We start from the raw sequence: 21,439 nt of genomic DNA, 5'->3' as shown, positions 1-21,439 counted from the left end.
AAATACTACACGGACAAATGACGATCAATCGCGGCTGCACAATACTAGAGGCGTTTCACCCAGTTTTTTAACACACATATCGTAGCTTCCTGACACGCAGGTGATCCGCCCGGAGAGCCGTACGCGTTAGCTCGCCGCTTCGGGATTCGCGGAGACACGTAGGCTACGTATCGAAGCCGTATGGCGGATTAGTTAAAAGGACTGACGTGCTGGCCATCCAATATGTTCTTTTTAGGCGTTTTTCTTCATCCAACTAGGGGTATACCTCTGTACCAAATCCCAGCAAACATTTAGAAAATGCTCCCATTCTCTCAAGGGATAAAGTTAGATGCAGACAATTAGTCTACACAAATTCTGACCGCGATGAAAGGGAGTGAGAGGGGGGCGGGGGCGGGAGAGAGAAACAGGTAGTCCACCTCCTAGGATTAACATAGCCACATCCACATTAAAATGCTGACCCCATTCAGGAAAAAGAAGAAGATACCTGATAGGAAGATATGCTTACGGAGCGACGTAAGGCAGCTGACAAGACACTGTGCTCGTAGAAGTAGGCGCAGAGTTCAACCGCATATCTTGCCACTCATATTTTAAATTAACTAAGTAAAGTGCGTAAGACAGGGATTTAGTCTTTCGCCCCTACTGGTCAATTCATACGTCGGAAGGTCAATGACGGAAATAAAAGATAGGTTAAAAGTGAGATTAACATTAAGAGTGAAAGGATATCAATGAGAAGACTCGCTTATGACATTGCTATCCTCAGTGAAATTGAAGAACAGTTACAGGATCTGGTGAATGGAATGATTCGTCTAATGAGTACATAATGTGGACTGAGAGTAAATCTAAGAAAGACGAAAGTTATGGGAAGTAGCAGAAAAGAGAACAGCGAGAAACTTAACAGAACGATTGACGGTCACGGAGTAGATGAAGTTAAGGAATTCTGCTACGTAGGCGGCAGAATAACCAGTGACGGATGGAACAAGGAGGGCATCGAAAGCAGACTAGCAATGGTAGAAAAGGCATTACTGTCCCAGAAAACACTACTAGTATCGAACACAGGCCTCAATTTGAGGAAGAAATTTCTGAGATTGTACGTCTGGAGCACAGAATTGTATAGTAGTCAAACACGGACTGTGGGACCGAAGAGAAAAGAAGCGTTTGGTAGTTGATGCTACAGTATAATGTCGAAAATTAAGTGGACTGGTAATATAAGGAATGAAGAGGTTCTCCATAGAATCGACAACGAGAGGAATATATGGAAAACACGGACAAGAAGAAGGAGCAGGATGACAGGACATCTATTAGGACATCTGGAATAACTTCCATAGCACTACAAGAAGTTGTAAAGGGTAGAAGCCGTAGAGAAAGACAGACAGTGGAATACATTAATCAAATAATTGAGGACGTATGTTGCAACTGCTTTTCTGAGGTGAAAACGATGGCACAGGAGAGGAATTAAGAGCGAGACGCAAAAAAACCCTTCAGAAGACTGATGAATCAAAACCAAAACAAAAAAAAAACTAAGAGGAATCAAATGCCGGGATGCTTCTTTTGAGATGGGCACGACCGATATCCTTTCATAGTTAGTTTCTGCTCCGTCTCTATTACTTTCACGTGAATGGCACGTTTAGCTTAATCTATCTTTACTTCTTATTTCGAAAGCTGTTATGTCTGATGACAGAAAACTGAGCGCATAGTAGTACGCTTGCGATAAAGATGCACAATTTTTTAACCGTGACAGTGTAAGATCTTGCAACAGTGCAGCATAGGAAATTTGGCTTGTTATCACTTTGGAGGTTCTAGACAGGATGCATCAGAAATAATTTTACGAATTCATAAAGCAAAGTAAGTCAGCATAAACCAATTCATAATTACTCTTCCATTCTCCGGTGCAATATAAGCTCCTTTGGAGCTTTATGGTAAGGTACAACTGAATGTCATACCAGAGTTTGAACTTCTAACTTTGCTTCTCCCAACACCAGCTATCCTGTCGGTTGCGATTTGAGTCCCGATGCGGTACACATTTTTAGTACGCCATGAATTTTAGAAATAGACCCACACTCCACTACAGAGTGGAGTAATCATTCCGGGGTGATCTCTATGCTGTGTGTAAGGCATTTCTTGCCGACATGTCCTCTTCGACGATTGCTAATCCGCAAAGTGATCAAAGAGGCCTGTACATAGTTTGAAAAGCAGGGGAACGGATGCTCACACCATGAAAGCTGTCAGGAAAGTTCATAAGTCGTACCTGGATATCTCATTCGGTAGCACTGTCCAAAGTAGTGACGGTTCCGGATTAGATCTCAGTTTCAGTCTAGCAGGAATTTTACATATATTAAAAATACAGGGTGGCTATAATTAAACGTTCACTACTTGAGAGTGCCCCACGAAAAACGTGTGATCGTAGAACAATTAAACTTTGTGGAAACTTTTAGACGGACATGAGGAACAGAAATAACGAATTGACCATTGAAAGAAACACATTTTGAATTCCACATAAGAGGGTAACATTTATCAATTTCTTGTCATGTTTACGTTCTAGGTTAGAAACGTTGCTCCATGTGACGACCATCTGCGTCCACGACACCTTGGAATCGCACTAGAGATACCCTTTCACAACTGTTCGCAGCACTTTTCGAGCGGTGAACAGTGGAATGTTCAGCTGTCGTGGGACTGCTTGAAGATCGCATATTGCGTCCAGAATTCTCAGCCAATGGAACAGTAATATCTTCAACAATTCGTGGCGCATTTAACCATCGGAATCTCCCAGGAGCAATTTCCGGATCGCCAGTTAATTCGAACTTTCGAATCATGTTCTTCAAACCAGTTGCGGAAAGAGGGTCTCTCCGTATTCCTTTACTTTGCCGATACTCTCGAAGAGCAGCAGCACTGTTGCTACTGTTTCGATGAAACATCATTACGAGTGAAGCCTTGCTCAGGTTGCACAGATCCGTGTTGACTGTCTGCAGCTGGAATGCGCACTGGTGATTGTGTTTCGGCCCTACGTCGCTGTAACAGTGCCAGCCCCTAACTCCAAGATATGACAGTGACACCATAAAGCTGAGAACCCTCTTCACTGGCTCACGCAGCAAAAGTTTGATTATAGCCTTCTGTAAATATACACTCCTGGAAATTGAAATAAGAACACCGTGAATTCATTGTCCCAGGAAGGGGAAACTTTATTGACACATTCCTGGGGTCAGATACATCACATGATCACACTGACAGAACCACAGGCACATAGACACAGGCAACAGAGCATGCACAATGTCGGCACTAGTACAGTGTATATCCACCTTTCGCAGCAATGCAGGCTGCTATTCTCCCATGGAGACGATCGTAGAGATGCTGGATGTAGTCCTGTGGAACGGCTTGCCATGCCATTTCCACCTGGCGCCTCAGTTGGACCAGCGTTCGTGCTGGACGTGCAGACCGCGTGAGACGACGCTTCATTCAGTCCCAAACATGCTCAATTGGGGACAGATCCGGAGATCTTGCTGGCCAGGGTAGTTGACTTACACCTTCTAGAGCACGTTGGATGGCACGGGATACATGCGGACGTGCATTGTCCTGTTGGAACAGCAAGTTCCCTTGCCGGTCTAGGAATGGTAGAACGATGGGTTCGATGACAGTTTGGATGTACCGTGCACTATTCAGTGTCCCCTCGACGATCACCAGTGGTGTACGGCCAGTGTAGGAGATCGCTCCCCACACCATGATGCCGGGTGTTGGCCCTGTGTGCCTCGGTCGTATGCAGTCCTGATTGTGGCGCTCACCTGCACGGCGCCAAACACGCATACGACCATCATTGGCACCAAGGCAGAAGCAACTCTCATAGCTGAAGACGACACGTCTCCATTCGTCCCTCCATTCACGCCTGTCGCGACACCACTGGAGGCGGGCTGCACGATGTTGGGGCGTGAGCGGAAGACGGCCTAACGGTGTGCGGGACCGTAGCCCAGCTTCATGCAGACGGTTGCGAATGGTCCTCGCCGATACCCCAGGAGCAACAGTGTCCCTAATTTGCTGGGAAGTGGCGGTGCGGTCCCCTACGGCACTGCGTAGGATCCTACGGTCTTGGCGTGCATCCGTGCGTCGCTGCGGTCCGGTCCCAGGTCGACGGGCACGTGCACCTTCCGCCGACCACTGGCGACAACATCGATGTACTGTGGAGACCTCACGCCCCACGTGTTGAGCAATTCGGCGGTACGTCCACCCGGCCTCCTGCATGCCCACTATACGCCCTCGCTCAAAGTCCGTCAACTGCACATACGGTTCACGTCCACGCTGTCGCGGCATGCTACCAGTGTTAAAGACTGCGATGGAGCTCCGTATTCCACGGCAAACTGGCTGACACTGACGGCGGCGGTGCACAAATGCTGCGCAGCTAGCGCCATTCGACGGCCAACACCGCGGTTCCTGGTGTGTCCGCTGTGACGTGCGTGTGATCATTGCTTGTACAGCCCTCTCGCAGTGTCCGGAGCAAGTATGGTGGGTCTGACACACCGGTGTCAATGTGTTCTTTTTTCCATTTCCAGGAGTGTATATCCGAATTTTTAAGTTCTCTACTTACTTAAGAAGAAAAATCCAATAATTCAAACTTAAAACTAAGCTACTAATTAAAATTCATTTTTATATAGGGTCATTCAGCTACCCCTACCACTGTCGTTTCGTGCAACCTGAAATGTTATAGCTGGCCCTCATAAACTAAGCGCAAGATTTTAATTTTCCCTCGCTCCCTATGCGCAAACTGTTAGTTCTACAAAAAAAAAAAAAAAAAAAAAAAAAAAAAAAAAAAAAAAAAAAAACGAGTGAGCAGAACCTATATGTTGGAAATATAATATAGTTACGTTTCATACTGGAATACGTTTTCGCTAGAGGTCGTAGTTTTCGAGTTATTCAAAAAAAGTACAAATGTGACCTGAAAACTCACCCCCACTCCCACACTCAACCCCCATCAGTCAGGATTTTTAGAATGTTGTTTGGCACTCCCTCTTACCACTGTACAAACATTTTAGACTGCATCAATCGGTTCTATCATTCGATCTGCTTCGGTCATTGACCGGCCTTCTTACGCCACTGGTTAATTGTATACTGACGTTTGTGTAAATTTTACCTAACAAGTTTGCAAATTTTTACAACATGAAATAAATAATTACATCGTTGTATTCGTCAGGCATTCTGACTACGAAACTACTGTGCTCGTAAGGGTTAAGTATAGATCAAACTCCAAACGTAATTACTTTTAGTGTAACGTTTACAAAATCTTGTTTTTTCGTTCATTTCCCTGACGGGCACGTTTAATTAATAATGTTAACGACGTTGCGGGCTATGCAGGTGGCTTAATAGACAAATCAGTAGAGACCAAAAATAAGGTCGAGTATCGGGAATAGTTCGTGTAATAAGAAATTATTGTGCAGTGGTGGGAGGTAGTGCCACGAGCAACATACCAGAAATCTCGACTGGTGATCGATGAGTGTGGGAAGGAGGTTCGCTTGAAGGTCAATTTTGTACGTTTTTCTTGAATAACTCGAAAACCTTGGCCTTCACTGGAAACGTATTCAAGTACAATATTTAAGTACATTAAATTTGATACAAAAAGGTCTACTCATTTTCTTCTGTAGCAGTAATAATTTTCGCACAACGTGCGAGAGAATATGAAAATTTCGTACGTGGTTTGTAAAGGCCAGTTGTAACATTGCCGGTTGCATAAAACGACAGTGGTAGGAGTTGCAGAATCACCCTGTGTAACTGAGTAATACTATCCATATAAACCAATCAGCTGACGCACACATGTCTTCCACGGTGATTTGTTGCTGTGGAGGCGGGTTTACATTTGACATTCATGTCCCTGTTAGGTTAGTGTTTTATGACCTTTCCGCATTCAGGATGTTTCGCAAATTAAACTTAAGTGACGTCAGGTGACCGTCTGACGCAGTACACGTCATCCATTCTACTCTATTGCATACCAGGAGAAGCAGCTCTGAGACTTTTCTCTTTCCCTCAGCAGATTTGGACGTGTTACACATCGGAATTGAAATCTTCGTAGAACGGAAACGGTGCGCTTCCGGACATGGGTTCCTATTTAAAATATTATGTACTCACTTTCCTCTACAAATCCTACACGTTTGTAACGGAAATTTCCGAACACCCTGTCATTATCATCATCATCATCATCTTCGTCGTCGTCATCATCCATCATCGTTTTCCAACTTCAGTTTCCCGGGTGTGGTGTACAAGATTTCGCCATCTCCTTCTGTCTTCATACATCTTCTGTTCCACGACAGCTTCCCATTTGTGTCCTTTCTCCTTCACATTTGATCTGACAGTCTCTATCCACCGTTTTCTTGTTCTTCCCAGTGGTCTCCTTCCTATGAAGTTCAAGTTGAAATACTTTTTTTGGCAGGTCTTTCACTGATCATTTTCGTGATGTGCCCATACCACTGAGGCCTGAGTTTCTTTATGACACTGGAACAGGAACCTCAATACCAGCTACTTTCCTGTTAACCTCACTCCTGAATTTGCTTTTTCTAGTTGTTTGATTCATGGTTCTAATTAATCTAATTTTTGTTGCCTGAATTGTGCTGAGGTCTTTGTTTAGTAGGGTTAGTTTCTTAAGCATATGTAAGGATTGGTACAAAATAGGGGTATTACATGGTCGCTTTTGCTTTTCGTGGCATTTTATCGTCCTAGGAAATCTTTCTAATTCGACTGTAAAAATTTAATGCTTTCTGTGTCCTGCCGAGTACTTTCTGCTCAATAGTGTTGCCTTTCGAGATCATGCTTCCTAGGTACTTGAAATGGGAAACATATTCTACATTGACTCCTTCTAGAAATATGTTTGAGGGTGTTCCTTGCCTGTTGATGGACATTTCTACTGTCTTTGTTTCATTTATTTTTAGTCCAAAATTTTTGATTATGTTGTTCCAATCATTAAGTTTCTTCTGTGCTTCAGATTCTGTCTCCCCTGTACTATCAAATCATTAGCAAAAACCAGGGCACTTGGTTCGCTGTCTATTTTCTTGATATATTTTGCCTCGTCCATTACTACTACAAACAGGAGTGGTGATAGGGCACTTCCTTGTTGGACACCTCTCTTTGTTTCAAACCATTCTTATCATCCGTTAGGCAACGGAAAATCTGAATGGCTTGAAAAAAAAAAAAAAAAAAAAAAAAAAAAAGTGTCCACTACCTGGACACATCTGTAGCACGTTTGGTATATCGTCTTTACTTCATGAATTAGATAATTTGGCACCCCTAGTTCTTCCAAATATTCCATATCTTATTTCGACGAACACTGTCATACGCTTTTTCAATGTCCACAAACACAATAACAAGTTTCTTCCATACTCCCAGTACTTTTCTGTCAGCATTCTTACTGCCAAAATAAGCTCCATAGTACCTCAGTCTTCACTGAATCCATGTTGTTCTTCCTCAAGTAAAGGTTCTACTATCTTTCTAAGTCTCATTTCTATGATATTTTCTAACAGCTTCAGGGTGTGTCGGAGCAGCATGATGCCTCTGTAATCTCCACATTTTCGTCGACTGCCCTTTTTGAACGCCTTTGCTCCAATCTTCTGGGATTTTGTTTTCTTCCCACATCACTAACAACTCTCCATATAGCTGCCTTTATCACGTCTGAGCTATCATCAAAGCATGGACTTTCTATTCCACATGATCTTTAATGCTGTTTCTACTTCACGCCATGGTAATGGGTGTCCATTGTTTTGGACTTCAATAATTACTTTACAGTGTTTGATAGTTGTGTTGCCCCCATCTCCATTTGGCAGCGTGTTGAACTACTTTTTCATTTCATTCCTCATCCATTCCTGTGTTCGTATTGAGTTACGGTCATCTGCTTCCGGCGCAAAGATATTTCATATTCACTTCGTTTACTCTTCAGTTGTTTGAATAGTAATTTCCTACTTTCTTTATAGTCTTCCCCTATCCTCTCAGTAAAGTCTTTTTCTTCCTGGATCAGTCTTTTTACAGCTAGTTTCTTTCTCCGGTTTTTCTGTGCTAGATGTCCTTTTGCTAATTCATTTCGTCTATCATCTCTTTTCTGTTTTTCATGGTGTAATTTTCTTTTCAGCACGTTCCTGTATTTTACTGCTCTCTTCACCCGATCATTCCACCATTTCCTTCTCTTTTAGTGAATCATTCGCTTTTCCTTAAATGTCCGCGGCTTCTTTAACAAGCGTTTCTTTGAATAAAGACCCATTCTTCTTCTACTCCCCCTTTCTGAGTTTTAGGTAATTTGACTGGTTTTCATACTTCGTGGTTTCTTTTCATATTCTTCAACAGCCAAATTGAACTTGGCATTCTCTTTTGTTTAAATATTGACACTTGAACATATTTTACGTCAGTTAACAGTCACTGGTCGCTATCTAGGCACTCACTGGGCATGCCTGTAACATTTGTAACATACTGACCGCTTTCCATACCAGTTGTATCTCGTTATTTTATAACTTTCCCTCTTCTGATACCACGTGTTCTGTATGGTTAAGTTATTACGCACGCAGAAGTCAATTACGTTCTCTCCTTTCGCATTTCTGTTCCCATAACCATGAGGACCGATGATGTTTTCACGTCCTAGTCTTTCTTTACCAACTTGAACATTCAGATCGCCCATAATGATGGTATTCCTCTGTGATTCGTTCTTCAGTTTCATTAAGGAAATGCTCTTTCTTTTTTCGTGGTACATCCTGTCTGTGGTGCGTATTCTTGCAAAACAGTATGCTAGGTATTACCAGCCCTTAGTCTCATCTGGATGATTCTGTCACTCACGTATTTGACGTCTGTCTGTCTTTATGGAGGACGAGGCCAGCTCCATTTTTGGATTCACTGTTGTTACCACTCCAGTATAAAATATATTCATTTGTCAGTGATTTCTTCCCACAGCTTTTCCACCTTGTCTCACTCAACCCCAATATCCTGAGCTGACGCCTGTCCATAAGATCTACTAGTCCTTCAAGTTTGTTGATGAGTGTGAGGATACTGAATGTACCAATTTTCAGTCGTTACTTTTTGGGAGGGTCTTGTGTCTTCCGGTATCTTCCATGAGCATCAGACATTTGCCCGTCGTTACTTCGAGCGGTACTAGATGAACTGTCGGTCTTGTGTTTCTCATTCTTCCATCCAAGGCCTGGTTTAGATTTGAAAACAGTAAATATTTAAATATTTATTGTGCTGCTGACATGCTATGCCTTCTTTCAGGGTTTTCTCCCTTAGACTTTGGATATCATTCTTCTCCACAAGGCAGTGCCGCGTGGGGTAGCCGCACGGTCTGAGGCGCCTTGTACGGCCCGCAAGGCTCCCTCCGTCGGAGGTTCGAGTCCTCCCTCGGGCATGGGTGTGTGTGTTGTCCTTAGTGTATGTTAGTTTAAGTAAGATTAAGTAGTGCGTAAGCTTAGGGACCGATGACCTCAGCAGTTTGGTTCCATAAGACCTTACCACAAATTTCCAAAAATTTTCCACAAGGCAGTGGTGTCCTCTTCTACTTATTCCCAGGGAGGACAGTTTGCCTCATCCGAAATCTCCGCCATTTTGAAGGTCTCCTTCTACGCCGAAGGTTCAGCTCTGGTCTTCGCCCGTAACCTTAGGCGTGGGTTCCACGTTATACCCTCTGAAACTGCATCCCTGGCTGAACTTAGGCATATTTTCACACCGGCCTACTGAAGTGGAGGATGCCCACCCCTGCAGCGTGAGTGCGTCAGGAAAGAATTACTCAAGTGGATGGTAGGGAAGGTGCCCCTATCTCCCATAAGCCAGATTAGTGGTTGTGTATGATGTCACATCCTGTACGTAGTTCAAGTAGTCAGCTTTAAGATTGGCAGGATATTCATTTCGGAAGCTGTCAAGTGAGGCTGTTAAGCATGGCAACGCGGATGGTAATGCTCGCGCACCTTATCAGCTGTTATAAAAAGCGCTTTTAGACAAAAGCCTTTTGTCTAATATAGTAATCATCGAATACTCTCTATCCATGGAACATGGATTATTATACTAGAAACAAATTAAGCAATTACTCGTTACGTTATAGTGACAGTAATATCATATGTCAGGCCAGATAACCTCGATTTACGAAACGTTATATGGCTAATGGAACAACTGTTCAGCAAATCAAGAACACACTTTTTCTTGCTGTGTGCAACGGTGCGGACCGAACACGATTCTCTGCTACTGCGTAAAACCGCAGTGAGTTTTAATGAACAGCTCGGCACGCGGCGTCACCAAGTGTAAACGCCGGCGAACCGTGTGACGCAGATTCGGATGGACTTTTGCCACGTCAATAAATTTTTTGCATGTCGTATTTAATGTAGCCTCTCATTTGGCATAAAATAAACCACCTCCGCCACAACAGAAGGCCCATTCTGCCAAAACAAACACGGTGGCGCACACAGTTCAGTTGACAAATTAAAGGCCGAAATCGTTGAATTTCGTTTGGAAATCGGATGATGTGCAGTTCGTTAAATACTCATACAAACTGGATTCGGTGTGCAGAAAAGGAGGAAAGTAACTTTCGCATGATGTGTTACTACCAAGAAGTATATCTCGATGATGCTTGGGCCATACATATGAAGAGGTGCTACGGGTAATGCAAAAGATATCTAGAATAGGCAATGAGACGAACAGAAATGACACTTTTATTTAAAGACAATAATTTACCTGAAGCCACAGTCATTCATTATGGTCTCCTTGAAATTACGAAAGGCAAGACATGGTTGTTGATAGGGTATCTGATTATCACGGACGGCAGAGCATTCTCTGCAACACGCTCTCATGCCGGCCACGAGGTTGATAAATAGTTCTAGAGGTAGGGCGGCCCCTTCCTCCACCAGCGCTGTTGACAATGCTATATGGTCGTTGGTGCACGTGAATGTGGTGCAGTACATCTCGGCATCGCATTCCACAAGTGCTCGATGAGATTTAGGTCGGGGTCACAGGCGAGCCAGTGTATTCGCTTAACATACTCTCGTTCTAAAGAAGCGTTTACACCCGTGCAGCTTGCAAGTAGAGGGACTTGTCTCCGTGTCTGGTATGAGGAGAATACTGCGTCCCTGTGCGCTCCGGACTTTGCACTGGTGGATGCGCCTCCTTGCCTCTTCGTACAACGGCTGCATGCGGCTATTGCGCACGGAAAGTTTCACAGGTGTAAACGCATCTTAGGAGCTCTTCCAACTGCATTGTTATCCGTAAACGTAGTGAGGGTCCAATGCATCGCTGAAAAATCGCATGTGGGGGTGGAATACAATGTCACAATAACATGTACCGGCGTGAGTACCATGTCAAAAGATTTGTATGTCGTTACGCCCATACAACATTACGCCTCCGTATAGGACAACGAACGAACCACCGATAATGTTCGACTCTCACAAGGGTCCTCTAATAAGTAATACTCCACATTAAAAAAAAAAAAAAAGCCATTAATATACACACACAAACGTCCTTGTTGGTGCTTCATATTTGGTGTTTGTTCTGTGCGCCGGCGAAGTTTCCAACCGTTCTGGCATATTGCAGAGCCCTAGTACAGCGTCAAATTGATGTCTATATACGACTCACGTTATAAGCAGCATGTTCTTTTTGAATTCTCGTGTGCAGAAAAAGAAACCTTGGTGAACGTGCAGAAACATTCGTGTGCTATGTTTGGCGATGCTGCAGTTGGTGGGAGTACAGTTCGGCAACGGGTAAAGAAAGTTACAGCCTCAGGAAATGCAGAAACAGCGCACCATGATCAGCCACGCTCGGGACGGCCTGTCACAGCCACTGTTCCAGACGTGCTGAGTCGTGTGGATGCCATTATTCGAGGCAACCGACGCATCACAACTCGACGTTTGGCTCTACAGTTGTCGGTCAGCATTGGAAGAGCATCTGTAATGATCGAGACTGTATGATATTCGCCGGCCGGAGTGGCCGAGCGGTTCTAGGCGCTACAGTCTGGTACCGCGCTACCGCTAGGGTCGCAGGTTCGAATCCTGCCTCGGGCATGGATGTGTGTGATGTCCTTAGGTTAGTTAGGTCTGAGTAGTTCTGAGTTCTCGGGGACTGATGACCTCAGAAGTTGAGTCCCATAGTGCTCGGAGCCATTTGATTTTTTGTAGGATATTCAAATATTGCAAAATGAAGAGCTAGCGGGCGTTTCTCTACCACAGCACGTCACAAAACGCAACTGTGGCGTAGTTCATAAAGTTATGCCCTCCCTTCCGCAGTTCGCCGTATGAATCACTGCCGACGCAGTGTGCACACACACACCCGGCGGAGGCAGAAGTTGAACTGGCAGTCAGACAGTGTTGTAGTCTACCCACAATGTTATTCAATCTGTACTGTGAGAAAGCAGTAAAGAAAAAGAAAAAGAAATCTGCGAACACAGGTTCAAATGGCTCTGAGCACTATGGGACTCTACTTCTGAGGTTATCAGTCACCTAGAACTTAGAACTATTTAAACCTAACTAATCTAAGGACATCACACACATCCATGCCCGAGGCAGCATTCGAACCTGCGACCGTAGCGGTCACGCGGTTCCAGACTGTAGCGCCTAGAACCGCTCGGCCACCCCGGCCGCGCGAACACAGGTAAAGAGGAGGGGGAAGAAATCAATTTTTTTTATGTTTGCCGATGACGTAGTTCTGTGAGAGACAGCAAAGAGCTTAGAATGTCATGAGAACTGAATGGATAGGGTCTTGAACAAATGTTATAAGATGAACATCAGCAACAGTAAATTACACTAGAACATGCCGAAGCAATCAGAGTACAAAATGAGACTGTGAAGTAAATGACAAGTTTCGATATTTGAAGAGCAAACTAACTGGCGATGTTACAAGTAGAGTCAGTATAAAATGCAGACAGACAATAGCAAGAAAAACTTTTCTGAAAAGAAAGACTTCTTAACAATTAAGATAAATTTAAGTGTCTGTAAGACTTTTCTCCAAGTGTTTGGAAGACTTTTGTCTTGTAAAGGAGTGAAGTGTACAGACAAGAAGCAAATAGCTTTTGAAATGTGATGCTACAGAATAGTGCCGAACATTAGGTGAATAGATAGACTGGCTATTGAGGAGGTACTGGGTCGAATGAGGAAAAAAAAATTATGGCTAACTTGACTGAAAGAAGAAATAGGTTAACTGGACATATTTTGAGGCCTCAAGGACTCGTCAGTTTGGTAACGGAGCTAAGTTTGGGACAGGGAAGCTGCATTAAACCAGCCTTTGAAATGAAGCCTAAAAAGACAACATCTCGGAAGAAAATCTACTTTGTTCCTAATATTATCATGGATTAATGTGTAATTCCCTCTACAAATAAACAAATTACAAATTAGAATATTACTATAAACTACCTGAGCAAAGGTGGTGAAAATTGCAAATGCCAAATTCAGAGTACGGGATTCCGCCTCCTCCGCACAGATGTTTGATGGTGTAGCAGCTCCAACTGTTGGGTCTGAGCCCTTGCCGCCCCTCGCTGGACCCCTCGCTAGCGGCGTCGCATCGCAAGGCGGCAATTAACAGATCCCTCGTTTTATTGACTTCCCCCCTTATGCTGCCCCCTCCTCCTACTCTCGAAACGTCCCCTCTGCGGGACTTTCGTCCGGTCGATAGCGACAGGCGGTTATCTAAATCGTCCCCAGTTAACGACGATCGTACAACTGCGTCCACTGTCGTAATTAGTGTTATCAACAAGCAATAGAGAGCATTACGGTATTCCACGGATAAGACGTTCTTGTCGACTGTAGCGTATCGATAGTTTGTTATAGTAATTATTTGAGTTTGCATTGTTTGTCTGTTTTCGAAGCATTTACTGCCGCCGTTATAAATCATTAAAATGAGGGAATAGTACTTACGGACTGCCATTTATGGATTTGTTCATCAAGTAAGGAAATGATGTCACTTCCAAGTACTTAAAATGATGTACAAAAATTGTTTGTGAACTGATGCAGCGATGTCTCTTAATACTGGTTACTGTTTCACACAGGCACAGTGCAGTCACCGAAGCACACAAACAGCAACCTCTTGTGACATTTCGGCGACTCATTTCTGGATATTGTAATTACAGTACTTTCTCAAAAGGTTAAATTTTCCTTTTCGTCAGATCAAAAGGTTTTCGGATACACAAAGACATTCAAATTTCGTCGTGTGGACTGTCGGTATCCTGTGTACTGTTATATTTTCACCATTATCCAGTATAAATTGTGTAACGTAACAATAGCAGCAAACTATCTATTTGAATCTGATTTTTTAGATTAAAAATGAATCGTGAAAGCCTTCAGCTGTGAAAACAGTTGGTTCGTTTATGAATAACTTTCCTGCAACCACTTATGATTTCCTTTAATTTTTGTTTTACACAACGCGCTTCACGAAATGATTCCCATTTTCAAGTGCATTTTTGTCTGCGCGTTATGCCATTTTAACGTAAGGTTTTTGATGTGTGCAGTTCTATTTCGTTGTGTTGCCTTTACTGAAATATATAAACAACGCGCAATTTTTAGTTTAACCTCTACCATTAAATGTAATTGGTGGCGAATTTTGAAAGAACTTGTCCTTACAGTGCCTCACACATGTTAAACATCACATACTATTTTCTGTTCACAGTATACATCGAGAATAACTTAAATAAGCAAAAAGTTACAAGAATGTTTTTAGATGTTGTTGACAGACATAATGTTATCGGTCTTCCACAGAGTATGGTACCTTTTGTACAAAGGTTATTTATCTTAACAATCTGTTTCATAATTTGCTTATATCTATCTTATAATGGTGCTATTTCTACGTGTTACTATTTTTATTTAAGTATACTGCCAAATCATATGAAATGAAATGAAATGAAATGCTCATGTGGCATTGTTGACCGGGAGGCCCCGACCGTGGAAGTTCGGCCGCCGGATGCAATTCTTATTTCAGGTAACTCACATTGTACGACTTGCACGTCGATGATGATGAGATGGTGATGAGAACAACACAACACCCAGTCCACGGGCGGAGAAAATCTCCAACACAGATGGGAATCGAACCCGGGCTCGCGGCATGGGCTGCAAGCACGTTACCACTGAGCTAAGCAGGCGGCCGAAGTATCTGAAGAAATTCTTGGATTCACTTTCAAGTTTTCCGTTTAATATTTTATCTTCTTATTTACTGTAATGTGAATATATTGTCGCAGTAGACGCTAAGTAGCACAGTCGCCGTGGTCATCACACTAGACTGTTGCGTGGCGAGTGGTGAGTTAAAAACTCATCTAAACTGTAAAATTTTAATTTCTATATTCGGTTCGAGTACATTCTAGAAGTATCTACAAATGGCAAGAATCATTGTACTGGAATGTTCTGTAGCTGTATATAAACCGTATGTGATCTGGCCGGAGGCATTTCGCTCCGCGCTCTTGTATGTGCAAATGCTGAATAAACCTTCGTTAAGTGAAGTTAGTGTTCGTCATTAATCTACTTACACCTTCTTCAACGTGACAATATCTACAGTTCTTCTAACATATCCACTTTATGCTCTTTATTTAGTAGGCGGAGTACTTTGACATTTTGCTCTGCGTTTCCAAATCAGTGTACTGTATTATGTACGTGTGCAGCTACTGCTGATGATGTGTGTCTGTTGTGTGTATAGGCTTTAATGTTCTCTGTGAACCTGATGTTGAAATTTCGTCACGTGTATTCTAGGTAGAACAGCACTCCTGGCATGTTCCTTTGTACATTCCGAAGTCTGAGTATGGATCATGATTACACTTTATATTATGTATTAGTTTTTGTTGTAGTTTATTAGCTGTAGGAAATCGAATTTTTACTTTGTCCTTTTTTGAAAATATATGTGATCTTCTGTAATATACTGCCAATGTTTGGGATGCTAGATATATGTATATAGCTGTTTTCTTTTTCCTTTTTCTTCTGTGTCTGGATCTCTCTTCACTGTGTGAATGACTGTGTCAACTATGGAAACAATGTAATCATTGGCAACTACAATTTGTTTCAGTATGTTGATTAAAAGATATTTTAGTTTCCCTCTGTAGTACGGATCTTAGAATGACTGTTATGTGTTTGGAATCCCCTCTCACTAACAGCAGAATGTATGTACATATCTTGTATAAAACTGGTTTTCTTTAGGCAGGGTTCATGGCTGCTAAACAGTTTTTATTCTAAGTGATTTATGCACATGACAGCTATGGTACCAGATATACATGCTCCCCCTGCTAGTCCATCTGGTTACTTATAAATGTTGTCATTAAAAGTAAAGTAGTTTTATCTTAGAGTCAGCTGGAGGAGCACCATAAATTCAACGCCCTCTGTGTTTGCAAGTTTCTTTTCATGAGGTTCTTTCGGATTATTATTAAAGCTTCTTGTATAGGTATGTTTGAGTAACGGCTGGTAATGTCAAGTGATAAGAACTGAGCTTCTTGTGGGAGGTTTTTGGCTTCTAGCTCTTCAGTTAGTATCACGCTATTTTTTATAGAGCATGTCATTCATAAGTATACCTTTTCATCAGTATTTTAGTCAGTTTCTGTGACTCTTTGTACGCTGGGCTGTTTATAGAGTTTACCATGAGGTATTTCAGATTACTTCTTTCTGAATTTTTGGCTATGCTCTTAGGCTTGGCGCCTTTGGATTCATGCATGTAAGTCATTTCGTTTCAGTTTCTGTCATTAGGAAATGTTTATTCTTCAAGTTCCTTGATAATGAAATGAAGAAAATTACATATATGAAACAGTATAGTATATAAAAAAAGCATGATACTAGCTGAAGAACTAAAAGTCACAAAATTCCCCAAGATGCTCAGTTTCTATCACTCGACATTACCAGCTTTTACTCAAACGTACCTATACAAGAAGCTGTAACAGTAATCCAAATGAACCTCATGAAACATAAGAAACTTGAATACACAGGTATTGTTGAATTTATGGAACTCCTTCAGCTAACCCTAAGTTACAACCTTTACATTTAATGGCAACATTTATAAGCAACCAGAAGGCCTAGCCGTGGAATCATGTATATCTGGTACCATACTTCTCATGTACGTAAAAACTTTGAACAATTTAGGCAGCAATGGACTCTGCCTAAAGAAAATGGAATTTTATAGAAGATATGTACGTGAGGTTCAAACGGCTCTGAGCTCTATGGGACTCAACTGCTGTGGTCATCAATCCCCTAGAACTTAGAACTACTTAAACCTAACTAACCTAAGGACATCACACACATCCATGCCCGAGGCAGGATTCGAACCTGCGACCGTAGCAGTCGCACAGTTCCGGACTAAGCGCCTAGAACCACGAGACCACCGCGGCCGGCTAAGATATGTACGTGACACACTGCTGTTAGTGAAAAACATAAGACATACTAACTTCCTTGAATAATCTACATGAGAAAATTATATTTATAGTGGAACACAAACAAGACAAAAGCACTGATTACCTGGACCTAAATATTACATGACACAGCAACACACGCAAATTCAAAATTCATAGGAAAAATACAATGACCAACACCACAATCCCTGCAACCTCATGTCACCCAGACATCCATAAGTCAATGCTGCATAGGGACACTAAAATACTTTTGAACCAAAAAAAAAATAGGTAATAAGAAATAAACATTGTTGAGATTACATCTAAAACTTCTTTGCTTTGTAACTGTATATGTGAGTTATTTTCGATTTATACTGTGTACGGAAAATTGCGTGTGATGTTTAACAGGTGTAAGGTTATCCACAAATGGACCCTAAAAACACCATATGTGCAAGTTCTTCCTAATTTCGCCACTAACTGCGTATAAAGAGTGGTAACAAATTAAAAATTGAGCGTTGTTTTTATATTGGAGTAAAGTCAACAGAACAATGGACACCTCATACATCAAGAACATTACGTAAAAGCAGCATAATACGCAAACAAAAACGTACTTGAAAATGGGAATCATCCCTCGAAAAGCTTGGAGTGAAATATAAATAAAATCGTGTCTGGTATCAGAAACGTTATAAACAAACTCATTATACTATTTAAAGTATCTGTTGTTCATTCCTTGCATATCGAGTGTCTTTTGCTTTTAAAAAATCCTATGATCTATACACTGGAACACATGGAACAAAATGTGTACATAATACGGAGGAAAGTCCGCAGCTCGGGGTCGTGCGGTAGCGTTCTCGCTTCCCGCGCCCGGGGTCCCGGGTTCGATTCCCGGCGGGGTCAGGGATTTTCTTTGCTTCGTGATGACTGGGTGTTGTGTGATGTCCTTAGGTTAGTTACGTTTAAGTAGTTCTAAGTTCTAGGGGCTGATGACCATAGATGTTAAGTCCCATAGTGCTCAGAGCCAATACGGAGGAAGCAATGAGGCCTTTTAGAAGCAGGAAAGAGTGGAATCTGAAAAAACTACATTATTAATAGCGGTGGAATGGCTTTCAGGTCTGACAAATTTACAGTAATAATATCAGCTTACATACTGTCTTTGTACTTCAGGGTGCAAGTTATGCTACACACGTTTTAGGGACACTCTGTTCCAAGCACAATGACGATTAGTTTCACTAGGAGCAATGTGTTAATAAATTGCCTTTAAACAGTCGTATGTTTTCATTGATAATCGGCAGAAAGGATAGGTAAAACAGTGACAAGGAAATGAATTAGACACGCCTCTCACAACGAGGGGACTTTAAAAAGACTGTTATGCCAGACGAAGAATTTTTATTGAGTGCTGCATTAGACATGAAAGTAACATAGACCAGTGACACTATTTTTTACCGTAGTCACCAACTGAAAAGAACCTTCGGCAATTTCTACTAATCGCTCGTTCCTCGACGACCCCTTGGTCATGGAACCATTCGAGAAACTTTATATGGACGTCATCGTTAAAAAACCTGCGATTGTTGTGAATCAGTTCCTCGATTACCTTGACATTGTAAATTACACTGATCAGCTAAACATTATGACCACCGATCTATTATCGATATAAACCCGTCCAGGTGATAGCAACGTCACCTGCGATGAATGACACCTAGTTAGACACACGTACGCTGCATGTGGTAACAGTGAGACCTGTCCGTGTGTAGAATTGGGGAGGCGCACGATCTATCTGAGTTTGACCGAAGGCAGCTTATGATGGCGCAGAGGCGCGGCAAAAGCATTTCGGACACTGCACAACTTGTTGTGTGTTCGAGGAATGATGAGGTGAGTGTCTTCAACTCTTGGTGAAACCAAGGTGAAATCACGTCGCGACGTAGTGGGGTTGGGCGACGACCCCTCATACAGATGTAAGACGTCGTAGGCTGAACAGACTGGTAAAACAAGAGAGGCGGCGAACTGAAGCAGAACTAACATCAGATTTTAAGGCTCGACTGAATAAAAGTGCGTCTGAACACACGGAGAACCGGACACTCCTAATGATGGGCCTCCACAGCCGACGACTCATGCATGTGCCATGGTTAACACCACGACATCCGCAAATACGAATGAAGCAGACGACGTGACCGTTGACAGTGGAAATTGGCGCTATGACAAAGCGTTGTATGGTCTGATGACTCCGTGCATCTTCTTCATCATGCCAATGGGAGAGCGCGAATCCGTCGTCTTTGAGGGGAACAGCCCTTTGACACCTGTACTTAGGGACGGAGACGAGCTGGCAGCGGCTCCTTGGTGCTCTTTGGAAAATTCGTGTGGGCACCCATGGGTCCAGTGGAGCTCGTGTAAGGCACCGTGACGGCCAGGGAGTATCGCACACTGCTTGCAGATCGTGCACACCTTCACGACGATCATGTCTCCCGATGGCAGTAGCATTTTCAATAAGATAATGCGTCATGTCACAAGGCCAGAAATATGGTGATTTACTGGTTCGAGGAACATATTGGCGAGCTGCAATTGATACGCTAGCCTCCCAACTCGCCAGATCTGAACTAGATGGAACACATCTGGGATGTGATTGAACGTGGCGTCAGAGCTCATCGCACCCTACCTTGAATTAACATGTGTGTGCGGATGTGGTGTCATCTCCCTCCAGCTACTTACCGAGAGTGGTGGTGCAGTGGTTAGCATTGGGAGGACGATAGTTCAGATTCGCGTCCGGTCCTCCAGGTTTAGATTTTCCGAGATTTCCGTAAATCGCTTCAGGCAAATGACGGGATGGTCCCTTTGAAAGAGCACGCCCGACTTCCTTCCCCCTCCTCCCCTAATCCGAGCTTGTGCTCCGTCTCTAATGACCTCGTTGTTAATCTTCTCCTCCTCTTCCTCCTCCGATTTACCAAGGCCTCATTGCTTCTGTGCTAAGACACATCGCAGTTGTTAGCGGCACCAAAGGTGGAAATACCGACTATTACGTAGGTAGTCATGATGTTCTGGTTGATCAGTGTACGGTAGATGTCGATGGTCTTCCTTCCAGATCAGCATTAGCCACATTTGTGTGCCTTTTATCAAATTTTCGGCACCATTTCACCACGGCTGGATGAGAAATTGCGTTTGGTCCACATCCACCAGAATTTCAATGTGAATCTGTGGGTAAGTTAGACGTTCTGCCCACAAGAACTGTTCAGCCTCGCGTACTTCAACTCTGGAGTACGTTTCCAGCAGCCGTGACATTTCACTCGCATCCTGTGATTCACATGTTAACGGCACTGTAGCAGAAATATTTCTGCAGGAGAAAGATGACGTACTCTCTTTGGACGATGCGCTTTTCGTGTCGCACAATGGTCTTGGTGTGCAATAACATTTGTGGATTACTTTTTGAAGCCCTAAGTAGTTTGTAGCTTTCCCCTCCGGAAAAGTATGAAGCCATCAGACTAAGCTTTCTTGTGTTACACGGTATTTGTCATGCATTAAAAATAACAGCAATGTTTCGTCGCGCCAGGTTTATAGAGTTTTCAGGCACAGTTTATAGACATGAAGATCGCCACACATTTTATATTATTTTTTTCTGATGTGTGTACTATTATTCCAGCCATGAACAACTTATTGTGCTGTTCTGCAGATGCAACTCCTCTTGGGGAGAAGTGCCGTGCATCTGTCGTTAAATTCAAGTACGTTTCTTCTTCGGTTCGTGTCCAGTAGCAGGACCTCACCAACCATAACCTCAAGTTTATCTAAGACTGTTTTAAACAGGTTTTACTTTTTTTGGAGCAGTTCTCTGAGTAGATATAACCACACCACCGTATCTCCATATACTCCTTCCTGCCTGTACCCCCCTCCGCACGCTACTGTACCTAACATCAGCAGCAGCTAAAGACGCTACAGTGCTGCCCAGCTGCTCGTACTGCACAGATTTCTCCACGGCACTGGCCTCTAGAGTAGCTTGCATAAGTTGCCCAAGTGACTGGAAAAAAGCGCCAGATGACTTCCGTACGTAACGACAGACCCGCAGAATTACAGACCAATTACCTCAACATCGTATTACTGTAGAATTGATGATCCTAATCTCAGTTCGTGTACAAAAAATTTCCTTGAGACGCAAAAGCTTCAATCCAGAAATCTGCACGGATTCAGCAAGCATCG

The 21,439-nt window shown here is 42.9% G+C and overlaps 1 protein-coding gene across 1 annotated transcript in view; it reads left to right on the top strand.

Annotated features, from left to right (window-relative positions):
• LOC126237051 (ubiquitin-conjugating enzyme E2Q-like protein CG4502) overlaps nt 1-21,439 on the top strand; it is a 644,861-nt gene that overhangs the window by 373,158 nt on the left and 250,264 nt on the right. The gene's annotated exons all lie outside the window — the stretch shown is intronic.

This window comes from Schistocerca nitens, chromosome 2 (assembly GCF_023898315.1).
Source record: "Schistocerca nitens isolate TAMUIC-IGC-003100 chromosome 2, iqSchNite1.1, whole genome shotgun sequence".
NCBI lineage: Eukaryota > Metazoa > Arthropoda > Insecta > Orthoptera > Acrididae > Schistocerca > Schistocerca nitens.
This window is presented reverse-complemented; position numbering and strand designations above follow the sequence as displayed.